Source organism: Heloderma suspectum, chromosome 1 (genome assembly GCF_057233095.1).
Source record: "Heloderma suspectum isolate Gila_16-S chromosome 1, 16-S_ref, whole genome shotgun sequence".
NCBI lineage: Eukaryota > Metazoa > Chordata > Lepidosauria > Squamata > Helodermatidae > Heloderma > Heloderma suspectum.
Genome location: NC_139458.1, coordinates 344,499,807 through 344,512,520, shown reverse-complemented (window position 1 = coordinate 344,512,520; position 12,714 = coordinate 344,499,807).

Below are 12,714 nucleotides of genomic sequence, written 5' to 3'. Positions count from 1 at the left end.
CATTGAACTCAGTGGGCCTGGCCTTTAAGGAGACATGCACAGGACTGCATTGCGAGCTTGCTTATAATCTGTTGAAAGCGCCTCAGCCATCGAGGCCCGGTGCTATGCACTGTGTTAGAGTGGGGTGAGATGGGTGTCATTGGGTTATGCCTTGGCTCAGGAGCTAGAAAGGATATGGATCAATGATCATACAGTGCACCCAAATCATATTCAAAGAGAGCTGCTTGGTCAGGCTAGCAAGTAGTTATGAAAGCACTCCAAAAGAAAACCATTTGTGGTCAGTCACTGCTACTGAATACAATATACTTGGAGTTTCTATGTAAGCAGTCCTCCGGTGCTTACCATGTGAGGCTGCAATGACCAGGGCTAGGTTAACACCAGCTGCAACTCAGATGTCTGAAAAGCACCCAATCAAAAATACCGTCGGAAACAAAAATGACCCACAGGCCTGAGGAAAGCTGCTTATTATTCCCATTGGCCCTGTAAGTAAGTAAGTTCACGTTCTTGTGCTATGATGTTTCCCGCTGTATAGCGGGCAGACAGGAGTCAGGGGAAAACTGCAACCTAGACTGATCTTTGGGAGAAAAGGTGAGACATATCTTGGGGACCACATCTAATTGTCTTGCACTTTGGGCCTGCTGAAGTATTGGAGGTTAGCTTGAGTGCTGCTTTATCGTTTTGCTATACTTCAGCATCTCACGGGAGCATGCCTTGGAGTGGTCGCTTCTCACTGCAAGCAGAGAGTAAAGGGAAGTTAGGCAACTAAATGCGACTGGAGACAGGTGCTAATTGAAGGTGGCCTTGTTGCCCACTTCCTTTGCTGTTTAGAGATCGGAGCCCTACATCTAACCTAAACCCTGCTGGCAGGAGCCAGGAAGGGCAAGAGGAACAATGGAGGTGGTTTTGCCTCCTGTTTTTAATTTTAAAGAATGTTTAGCTAGACAGGCCTAGGAGCCCATCTAGCTTGAATACCTGCCTGGAGGCAGGATGAGGAATAGAGAGGCTTTAGAATCCCACAGATCCTGACCTCTCCTCCCTGCCCCCTTTTCACCCTCCCTGTCCTCTTCCAAGGTTGCTCTTGTGACTTCAGAAAGAGGGGCTGCTGTGAAGATATCTGCAGGGGGGGTGGGGGTAATATCTGTGGTGGTTGGATCTCCTCCTCCATGCTCATAGCTCCATCTACAGGTAAGGAGGAGGATATCCACAGCAACCTTGGTGACCAAGAGGCTGTCTAGGGGCCATAGGATTGCTCTGCCCAAGGTTGTGCAAGTTTGAGTGGTGCTTCAAAAACTTGCTTGACCAAAGACGACAATGGGACAAAAGAAGAGTACATGAAGGGTGCTGATTTCTCTGTCCCACCATCTTAAAAATCATTGCCTGACTTCAGCCAGAAGCAATGACTTGCATTACCAAATAAAACCAGTGAAACTGGAACAAACTTGTTTGTAGCGTTCCCAAAATATGTTGCGATCCAGGATATGGTACAGAATAGTTCGCTGACTTTAAAATAGGCTTCGACTGGACAGCCCTTAAAGCAGTGGACACCTTCAAAAAAGACAGAACAGACCTCTGGAAGCCCTCCAAATAGATGACTGCCTTCTGTAAAAGACAACACATGGCCACCCTAGGCCTAGATGGGCATTTGACAAATATATTGAAACTGAATTTATTGCAAACACACAGCCTGTGGAGACAAGTTCTCTCTTCCTCCCAGCACAGCTGTTTGATCAAATTTGCTGACCCTGAACCTGTATTCCATCCCCACCCCCCACACAATTTTTAAAGGAAGGTTGATCGATGATGTCTCAGTAATATTGTGAAGCTTGGCCCTGAGGTAATGTTCACAAAGCACTTTCAGCACTCAAAAGCACAATATAAATGCTAAGTAATACTGTATTAGAGCACTGAAGTTAACTTTGTGGAAAGAAGATGACTCAGTAAAGGTATCATTTTCAAAGATGTGTCAAGTCCAATTAATGTTCACATATATATTGTTTATTTATTTATTTACAATATTTGTATACCGCTCCATATCTGTAGCAGATTTCGGAGCGGTGAACACAATAAATAAAACAGTAGAAGGATGAAAAGATTAAAACACCAGACTAAAATTATGCTATTTTTAAAAGCAGATTTTTAAAGATCTCTGGCCCAAGTCTCTTTCTTTGGAAGCAAATACTCAAAAAATATCACTGAACTACTTAACTCACCTTGCAAGCTTTCTGAATGGATGCTTTAAGTTTTATTCCTGTGAGACTTCAATAGCACAGCAGAATTAGAAGCAAAGCACAGTGGCTGGAAGGAAGTTGGTTGCCTAAAATCAAAATGATGGCAGCCTTGATTAGAAGGAAGTACAATATGGGCTCCTATCATTGCTAAGTTGTTTGATCACAGCATTGGCCGCCAGAGCACGGAGTTTAAATGGAGTGCAAAGAGGTTGATTGTAATGTTGATGCCTGTAGGATGGACTCTGTGTAGAGATGTGGCTGGGTGGTGATGTCTCCCATTACTGATAACTTACAAGTGAGGCAGAACCGTCTTCCTCCTGCGAGAGAAGTGGCCCACTAATTATATTAGTCACATAAATTAAAGAGGACATTTAACATGAATGGAAATAACTGGCAAAGCTGCAGCTACAAGAGTTAAATGGATCTGACTTCTGCTACCCGGCGAATGAGAGCCCTTGCTGACTTTACGCGAGACACATGACTAGAGCAACAACAGCTTCATGTGGCTTTTATATTTTGGGTAAATCTTGGTTCTCCAATTCTTTCCTTCTTCTCCATTCCTGCATGAGCTTTCATGATACAAATGTATACATGCATGGTGGCCACGTGTGCTTTTTTTTTTAAACAGAGGACAATCCTCGTTTTGAAGGTGTCCTCTATTTGAAGGGCTGTCCAATCTCAGTTTAAAGCTAAAGAACCATAAGAATTGTTGCCCATCAACAGTTGGCACCTGGACAACACACAGAACGGGCAGGCACACAGCTCACCTGGTGACAGTCTTCTGCACTATGGTGAGATGTACTGTGTTTCTGTTTAAATTATAATAATTTCTAGATTTGCATCTATGCATATGAAATAATGTGCAAATTTTATGCAAAATCAGTGTCCTCTTTTCTCCTCTTTTTGGGGGATGCATGTCATCTTTTGCAGCAGTTCATAAGCGGCCACCCTGCCTACATCGCCAGTGATTTTCTACATGGGAAAGGCCCCAGCTCTTGCACCCCACCACATGTAGAGCCTTTACACCAGTGTGTATGTGTGTGTGTGTGTGTGTGTGTAATACATGAAAGTATGAATTGGCTCTGAATATCATGGAAGACCAGACATGGGGTCAGATCGGGCAGTGCTTGAAAATTCATGGACTGGAAATTAAGGATATTTAAGGAGTTTGATTTGTGCAAATTCTGATAGAAATTGATCTGATCTGGAACTCCTGGACTAATATGTTGATCAGAAAGTAGTTATCCTTCAGATTTTGCACTTCTCTGGATTTTACAATGTATTATTATTATCGTCATCATCTATTCAATTTATATCCTGCCTATATACAAAATACTCTAGGCAGTATACAAAGCTTAAAACAAATTAAGCAAGAAAACAATAAAAGCAATATTTTTGTAGTTCTCAGCTCAAAGATGCATTTAAAATGCATATTATAGCATAAAATCTGTTCAGAGATCTATACACACAGAGACAATACATTTAGAAATGCATATTTTGTGGAAAATACATTCAAAAATATGTAATTACATATGAATGTTCATGCTGAAGATTAAATATATTTTTTGCAGATTAATATAGAAATGGGATGGAACACAGCTAAGAATGAACAAATGCAATAATTTAAATGGACTGGAAATAGATTGATCTGTCCATCCCTATTTGAAATCCATATTTCAAATACAATATGAATTGTATGTCTCATCTAAATATATATATTCCAGTACAAGTAGTTCTACTAAACAATATCAATTCACATATACAAAATTAAGTGGTATTTTGGACTGGAATAGCATTTTTTCCTCATACGTTTGGTAATTTGTGGGCAATGTAAACATACAAAAAATAGCTTCTCTACATTCAAAACAAGCCATGGTGGAAGAAGATATATATATATATAGAAAAATAGAAAGACTAACAGAGTATTCAAAAAATATATTTAAGCTAAACGTTTTAGCTTCTGCCCTCATCAGTAGCTGTTCTGTTAAATGGATATGAATATATGTATATATATTCGAATATTTAAAATACAAAATACTCCACTGAATTATATTTCAAGTATGAAATAAAAATACTTTAGTTTTTTATATTTATATATTATATTTAATTTGTATACATATTACCCAGCTCTGACAGGGGTGATATTTAGGTAAGGCTAGAAGGAACTATTTAAGCCATGATGGCTTGATTTGGCCCATTATGTGTGAATGGGCTTCAGGTGTGTCCATATCTCAGGCCTACATACATTCTATATACTGACCAGGTTCACACACCACTTAACCACCTCTGCACATGCCAGTTGTATGCCTGGTAATTTCCCTAATTACCCTTGCCTTGTGCAGGTTGTCATGACATCCAAACCCAGTGAGGGTGGCTGGCTGGGTTGATTAACAAACCACCCAGCAACCCTACAGCAGCCCATGGGTTCTGGGTGGTTTGTTAACCACCCCAGTCACCCACGGTCACCAGGTTTGGATGTCATGACAACCCACTCCTGGCGAGGATAATTAGGGAAATCACCTGGCATGTAGCTGGCAAGCACAAGAGTGGTTAACAAACCACATGTTGTGTGAACTGGCTCACAGCTTTTTTGCTAGATCCACGGTGATGGATCTAGACTAAATTAGTTGGTCTTAGTTTCCATAGAAATCAATGAGACTTCACTTCATTGTAGCTATGTTTTTACACTGATTTCAGATGCTGGGAAAGATTGAAGGCAAAAGGAGAAGGGGACGGCAGAGGATGAGATGGCTAGATAGCATCACCGATGCGATGAATATGAACTTGAGCACACGCTGGGAGACAGCGGAGGACAGGAAGGCCTGGCATGCTATGGTCCATGGGGTCACGCAGAGTCGGACACGACTGAACGACTGAACAACAAAGGGCAACTAATGTACTCAGGACTCAACCCACTAAAATGCAGCTTCCTCCACCACATTAAAATTTGAATGATGCCCTGGACAAATCATCATGGCTGCATTTAGCTTGTAGACTTTTACAGCCAGTGAAACTGGCCCTTAACCAGCTCATTTGGAGATGTTGCGGTAGAGCTGGGTACAGTTCAATTCCAGGAAAGGTCTGGCAGGCCTGCTTTTTCAACCAACCAGTTCAAATTAACCCATGTTTGCCCTTTGCCTGCTAGAATCCTGGGCGTTCTGTTTTTGTCTATTTGAACATTCTTGTACCCACTTAACTGAACACATGATTGGGGAGCCCTGCCCCCTGACATGACACATAGCATTTTGCCCCACCCCCAGGCATCCACACATACAGTGTGGACAGTCGCACAGATCTCCATGCAAGCCTCAACCCTGCACTATTGGAGCAGGCCTTTACATGTAGGCTTCCCCTTTGCAGACATCTCCCCCTTGCAGACATCTGCAGTGTATACTTGGACACCAGGAGGAGGGACCATGCCATGTGTGACATCGGGGGGGGGGGGTACATGGTGCAACCCCTGATCCTCAGTCATGTGCTTGGGTAAGTGGGTACAAGAATGTGTAGCAAATGCCAGTATGCTGGGCACAGGTTATGGTGATGCGGGAGATTTCTGCAAATACATAGCATAGTCTACCATACCAGAGAAACATTGTGGAACTGCAGTAGAACTGGCCTGGTTTCAGATACTTATCTGGTTCACCACAGGCAGAAATGCAAATTCAGCAGGATTTGTTGTCATCATTGCTACGTCTGGCAAACAAGAAACAGACAATTTTGGTCCATAAAAACATTGTGGAAGCATTGTGGTTTTAGGAGTGGCTTAGCCAAAGGAGACCTGGCTTCCAAGTTGGGATTTATAGATCACTCTATTTCCAGTTCATGTCATTTTCTTATGTTCATCCCATTTCTGCATTCATCTTTTAAAAATCTGCACAAAAATTGCCTTAAAATTTAAACAGGTTTTTAATAATCTATTTTCTCTCAACATTGGCATTTCTCAACATATTCACATATGTTCTTTGGCTGACAACTGTGTCACAACATTTGGAGAAATGCAGTCTGATGGGTAGCAGGCAGCTATGTTCCAATCCGCACATTAGCCCATGTGCGTGTGTATGTGTGCAGACCAGGTCAATTGGTATTGCAGTTTCCAAAGATCAAATTCTTCAAGCATCCCTCCTTGAAAGAAAGGACTAGGCTGTTCCAATGTGAGAAGCTGAATGGCACAAAAGAAAGGGGAAGAAAACAAGTTGGGCAAAAAAGCAGGTGATGTCTTTCCTATGGAGGATCACTCCTCCTCTATATTCTTTTCCACTGTTTTATCTTCTCCAGAACACAAAAGGGGCTATTTCAGAAGTGTTGTAAATATATATGTTTGAACGTGTGTGTGTGTGTGTGTGTGTGTGTGTGTGTGTGTGGTGTTGCTCCTTGAAGCCAAACTGCTAAGAGTCAATGTACAACTCGCACTGGTATCTAAGACACAAATCTTGTGGCCATGAATATACTCTTGAGAGCCATAGGGGTCAAGAATTAGCAAACTATCCTGTAGTTTCTGTTTTGGGGAAACTGCTGACTCAGTCAACTTCTAAACACTGGCGAGATTTGTTTTAGAAAACAGCAACTGAAGAATCTGATACTTTGTCCTGCAATTCTGCTTGCAGCGAGCCAACGTTTCCCACTTGTTTTTTGCAAAGGGCAGTTTTCTTGCTTCAGCTAAAATTTAATTATTTCATCGCACTTACATACATCCCATCTTTCCTCCAAGGAGTTCAAGGTTGCCTACATAAGTCCCCTAGATGGTTTCCAGACCTGCTTAGCTTCAATAAAGTTGCTGCATCATGTGCCTTAAGACCGGGCCATAGGCTTTAGCATACATATGATGTTTCCTCCTCAAGCTGCGTGCATATACCCACACAGCTCTACTTTCAATACTTATTTAGGGCCATGCTGCACATGATGCAGGAGATCTGTGATCAGATCTCCCAACATATTTTTTCTTTACTTCAGTGTAGCTGGGGGAAGGGTTGTTTAATCTTCCATTCCCCTTCCATCAATCCCCCTCCTCTAAAAAACTCCTATTAGGTCTGTTGAGGAAGGGGCAGACAGGTAGTGTATTGCAGCTGACTCTCCCCTCCCCCCAAGTAAGACCATTGGTCTATTTAGCTGATAGTGCATCTAGCAGCTCTCTGGGGTTTATGACAGGAGAGTTTGCCAACCTCACCTGGAGATGCCAGGGATCAAACCTGGGACCTTTTGTACATTAGGAATGCGCTCTGCCACTGAGCTACAGACATATCCCTTTTATCCTCAGATAAACCTGCAAAAGGTTGCAGGGGCAAACAGTTCCTTGCTGTGCTGACACCCAGAAATCTTTTTACCTCAGAAGTATTTCCTCAGCCTAAACTACAAATCATTCCCCATCATATGACACATAAAAAAGAATACCTTCATCACAAAGATGTGCCGTGTTTGCACATTCTTTTCTGCTATTCTCATCAGCAGCTGCCAATTCCTTTTGTGTTGTAAAATCTTTTTCATCAAGCACATTCGATGAGTAGGATTCATAGAACTGACTTTAGGCTTGCCGTTTTTTCCCCCTCAACAGGAATAAATATTATTCTGTGCTGTTTTTCTGATATCTAAAGCTATGGTTATCTGACTCTACAACTAGTCTCCGAAGAAGCTCCAAGGAAATTTGCATGTTAGCTATGACACAGTACTGTGCCTGCACCTCCAGCCCTGTGAGGTAAGACAGTCTACAAGACACCCTCTGTCTATATTCCTCAGAGGTAGGCTACCAACATCCATGCATTATTCATACCTCTTGTGAAATATTAATATTTAATAATTCATACCCTGGATACGTGGAAATCCAACCTTATGGCTTTTATACATGGAGAAGGAAAGGCCTCTTTTTCAGAGCTTCCTTCAACCTCCTTAACATCCAGGTTAGCTTGTTTGCCAAGCAGTCTAGCACATGGGTGAAGCCAACCCCCAGACTAGACAAGATAATCAACTTAACTCTAGTTCCCAATTCAATATATTGATTAAAGAATCAAGCAGAAAAAAGTTGAGAAATAGCTGCTTTTAAAATAAAATGAAACATCAAACTAGGTCACTGAATCTTATTTATCAGAATCCTAAGAGTAACTCAACAAAGCAGACTTCAGGTGTGTGTGAGGGGAGAAGGAGGCCCACCTCTGAGACTCTATAGCATGGGAGAGTTTTTCCCCTGACTCTTTGCAACCACCTGAAGAAGACATAGGAAACGGGGCTGGGCAGTTCCCAGAGAGTGAAAATTCAAACTGACTAAGCAATAGCCAGAGAGAGGACCTGGTTATGCATCCACCAAACTGATTTCTCTAGTACCTCTTTAATTTAAGGCTGAGGAAAGGTGAAGGGTCAGCCTGGAATGTGTAGATATGCATGACATGCCCTGCTGTGTTCTTTGTTAAAAGCTATTTCCAGAAAAGAGGGTGGGGAAGTTGAATTCGTTACTAGATCATCCTCTAATGTTCTAAGGAAAGTATGAAATAACTTTGAGCAATCCAGTGGTTCTAATAGTTTCAAGAGGTAGTAACAATGGCTATATAATTTTGATAATACATGTCTGGCCTTCAATAGCTTTCTACAGTGCAAGAACAGCTGTTGCTACATAGGAGCCTCAATGGCACTTAAGATTTTCTGATGATGCCTTGCTCCAAATTCCACCTTATTAGGCTGGGCTCCACTAGGATTAGGGCCTTTTTTGTTGCAGACCTGGTGCTATCAAACTCCCTTGCTTTATATCTGTTTTCCGTACTGTATTCCTTGTTTATTGCAAACACAAAGCCTGTATCCCTTGTTTTATACCTGTCTTGCTGTGTTACTTCTCCTTTGCCTCCTCCTTCTCCATTTGGTTTTAATTAATTATTTGATGTTAACGTTGTGAACTGCTCTGTTATATTTTATGATATGCTGAAATATGGCATCAGAAACCTGCTCCCACAGCAGTGCTCTTTCTTGCAGCTCTGTGGGGTTGTACCAGGTCTATGAGAGAACACAAGTGCTTCTTAGCTTTCCTGGCTCCCCACAGCATAAAAACATTGTGGTAGGAATGCGGATCCGTGTGTGGCACTAATATGGAAGCGCACAAGTCCCCTGCAGCTTCTTAAACAGAATTATGAGCCACTCAGAGCTATAGAAAGATCCAAACAACCAATGCCCTGCATCTACAAAAGCGGGGGTTGATGGGACATTTCCTTAGCAGATTGTAGTGCTTCAGTTGTAACACAATTATGATGCCACTCTACCTGAGGGAACCTAAGCCACTAATTGCACTGTAAGTTGCTGCTACTGGAGGAAGGAGTATGACCAAATTAGTCCTGTCCTTTATCCATGGATGTATCACTTTGGGAAAAAAACCCAGTCTTTCCCCTACAAGTTTTGAGTAACATAGGGCTTCTTCACACTGAACTTTTATCCTGCTATTGAGATTGCTCACTCATGGAAGTTTGTGGGTCCTTTTCATGACATCATCAACCTCCAGGGCACATCCAGATGTATTTCCTGGTTATTCCATCCAGGGCACATCCAGATGTATTTCCTGCTTATTCCATCTCAAAAAGATCAGGAAATAATGAACAATTTATTGAAGTCAGATTGTTACGCTATTAAAACAGCCATTAGATGGAGCTCTTTCATGGATCTCTATGGAACCTTGAAAATTAAATACTACCCCTCTCAGCAGTCACATGGTCATCATCTGGGAGCCTGCTGTAAACGTGGAAAGGCTACACCTTGGGAGGACTGCGGGGGTTTTTTTTAGTGTAAAGGCAGCCATACTTTCCCACTATGACCATAGGATGTCCACACATTCCCACCAACATTAAAGTACACATCGGAGAAAACAAAGTATTGATTAGTTACATCAATGCTTTGACAGTTTCCCTCACACTTTCAAAGTGGGTATTTGATTCACTTCATAGTCAGGTCATATTTTTTCAACTTTAAAACTGGAGCAACAGTGATAGACGTTAGATTTCTTTTTAATGCCATTCTCATACAAACACTTCTTTTGTTTCTTCTGAAAAAGACAACTCCACGTTTTCATGTATATAACTGCTAACCATTTTTTCAAGTCCAGGGTGAATAACAAATGATTTGTTGCAATTGCCTAAAAATCTAATTTATCAAACAACCATGGGTTGAGAGGAGCATCATTGTCATATCATTACTGAAATTATCACATTATAGCTTGGGCATTTGGAAGTTCCTTAATGTGGTAGCTGTGACACTAGTTTTATCGTAAGCAAACAGCATCCACTAATGTGTAGGAAATCTCACATATGAGATGCTTATCATATCATAATTACCTCAGAAAGAGGTTATGTGAATCCACCTTAAGACATTTCATTGGCGCATAGGGAACTGTGGGAGGAAGGTGTTGGCACATGGAATTACTATGATAGAGGGCATTTCAAACTTCTTCATTATATTATTCAATTTGTCTGTATCAGTATTTGAGCAGGACTATTCAGTACAATCCCCAGAGTGTAGCTGGAGCCCTTATCATATTATTTTTGGTCTTCCACATACTGTCAGGGACAAAATACCACTCATTCTCTGCAACCTAATATTTCTGTCAGTACATTCTAGAAGATGGAGAGCTTATTTCTTTATTGACTGATTAATCGCTTCCATTTTAACAATACATTCTATTGGTCTTGCCTACTAACCTCCATTTCAGTTCTGTGTTGACAAAATTAGATGAGTCTGTCTAAACTAATGATTTCCTTTCATGTTTTGCTTTTGTACCATTTCAATGCCAAGTCGCAGCTATATGCTCTATCAGTTTCACATGCATTGATGTGTTCTTCTTAGCCAATGCATTGTGCGACTGTCAGAAGACATCAGGAGGCTCTGTGTAGGCCCCTGGGTTTCCCCAGTAGTTGTTCAGTCATTAAGTCCTGTCCGACTCTTCGTGACCCCATGGACCATAGCACTCCAGGCCTTCCTGTCCTCCGCTGTCTCCCAGAGCATGCTCCCAGTTACCCAGTGACAAAAGCCTGCAACAGCTAGGCTTAGCCGAACAGAACATAAGGGAATCAGACCAAAGACTCTTTTAGGGTGCAATCCTATGCAGGTTTAGGCAGAAAAAAGTCCTACAATTCCCAGCATTCCCCAGCCAGCTAAGGATTGCACCCTTAATGGCTTAAGGACTATGAGAGAGGTGGAGGAGGAAGGGCAGAAGCAAAGGATAAAAGCTGGAGGCACAAGGGAGACTGAAGGAAGCCAAAGCAGAAGTAAAGAGGCTCAGGAGGCTTGGCTGAGGGGAGCAATGCTAAAGTGGGATGGGAGACTCATTCCTGCCTTCTCCATCTGACTAGCTTGTTTCTCTTACTTGAACAGGTGTGTCTGTGACTCACCTGACCAAGAGAGAAAACAGCAACTACATGGACAGACCCCACTCAGCAACAGGTGTATGAATCCCAGCTGAATGTTCTGGGCCTCCAGAATCAATCGATATGGGCTGTTGTCCCTGAAACACCCTTCAAGCCAAATGACTTCAGTTATGTGGCAGTATAGAAATGTAATTAATAATAATCATAAAGTGGTACCACAAAATATATATTGCTCAAGCAGTATTAGACAATAACACTTGGTAGTGATAAAACAAGCAAAACACATTACTATATATATATATATATATATATATATGCTATGCAGTTAGAATGATTAGAAGAATAAAAATAGTGGCTAGCATGTTTCTTAGTAAAATTAAAGTTCTATTCCTCTCAACCAACAAAGCAGTTATCATTAAGATTTTATCATTACTTATTCAGCAGGCATGTTTGGCAGAGCTTAGGTAATCATGTTGCGTAGGCTTCTCAGGATCTCTCTCCTAACTAGACCAAACTGCTGCTTTTTATAACCTCTATGTTGATGACATCAACCAAAGCTTCAAACCTAGTCATACTCCTACACTTAGCTTTAGCTCTAGATCTTTTATATTAATAACATCTATACACCTTGACTTTGGGGACTTAGTCATACCTTCAACTCATGACCTCAGGTGGGCATCTCCCTAATGCATCCAGGTTTACTGGTGACTTTAGAAGCACCCTTGTGAAGGTTTATCTCCTCATGAGGTAATGAGCTTTTTATTTCCAAGAATTAACCAACCCAGCTGTAGCAAGCTTTTTTTGCCCCAGTTCCAAGAACACATTTTTGCACTTAAAGCTAGCTTATAGCATACACAGGTTATTACTGCATTACTAATCACTTACTCCTTCATGGATCACTGCCTTGTTGTGGCGAAGGGGTTTGCGTAACTCAGTGAAGCCATAAGCTATGCCGTGCAGGGCCACCCAAGATGGACAGGTCATGGCAGAGACTTCTGACAAAATGTGGTCCACTGGAGAAGGAAATGGCAACCCACTCCAGTATTCTTGCCAAGAAAACCCCATGGAACGTATCACAAGGCTAAAAGAGATGACGCCGGAAGATGAGCCCCTCAGGTCGGAAGGTGTCCAATATACTACTGGGGAAGAGCGAGGGTATT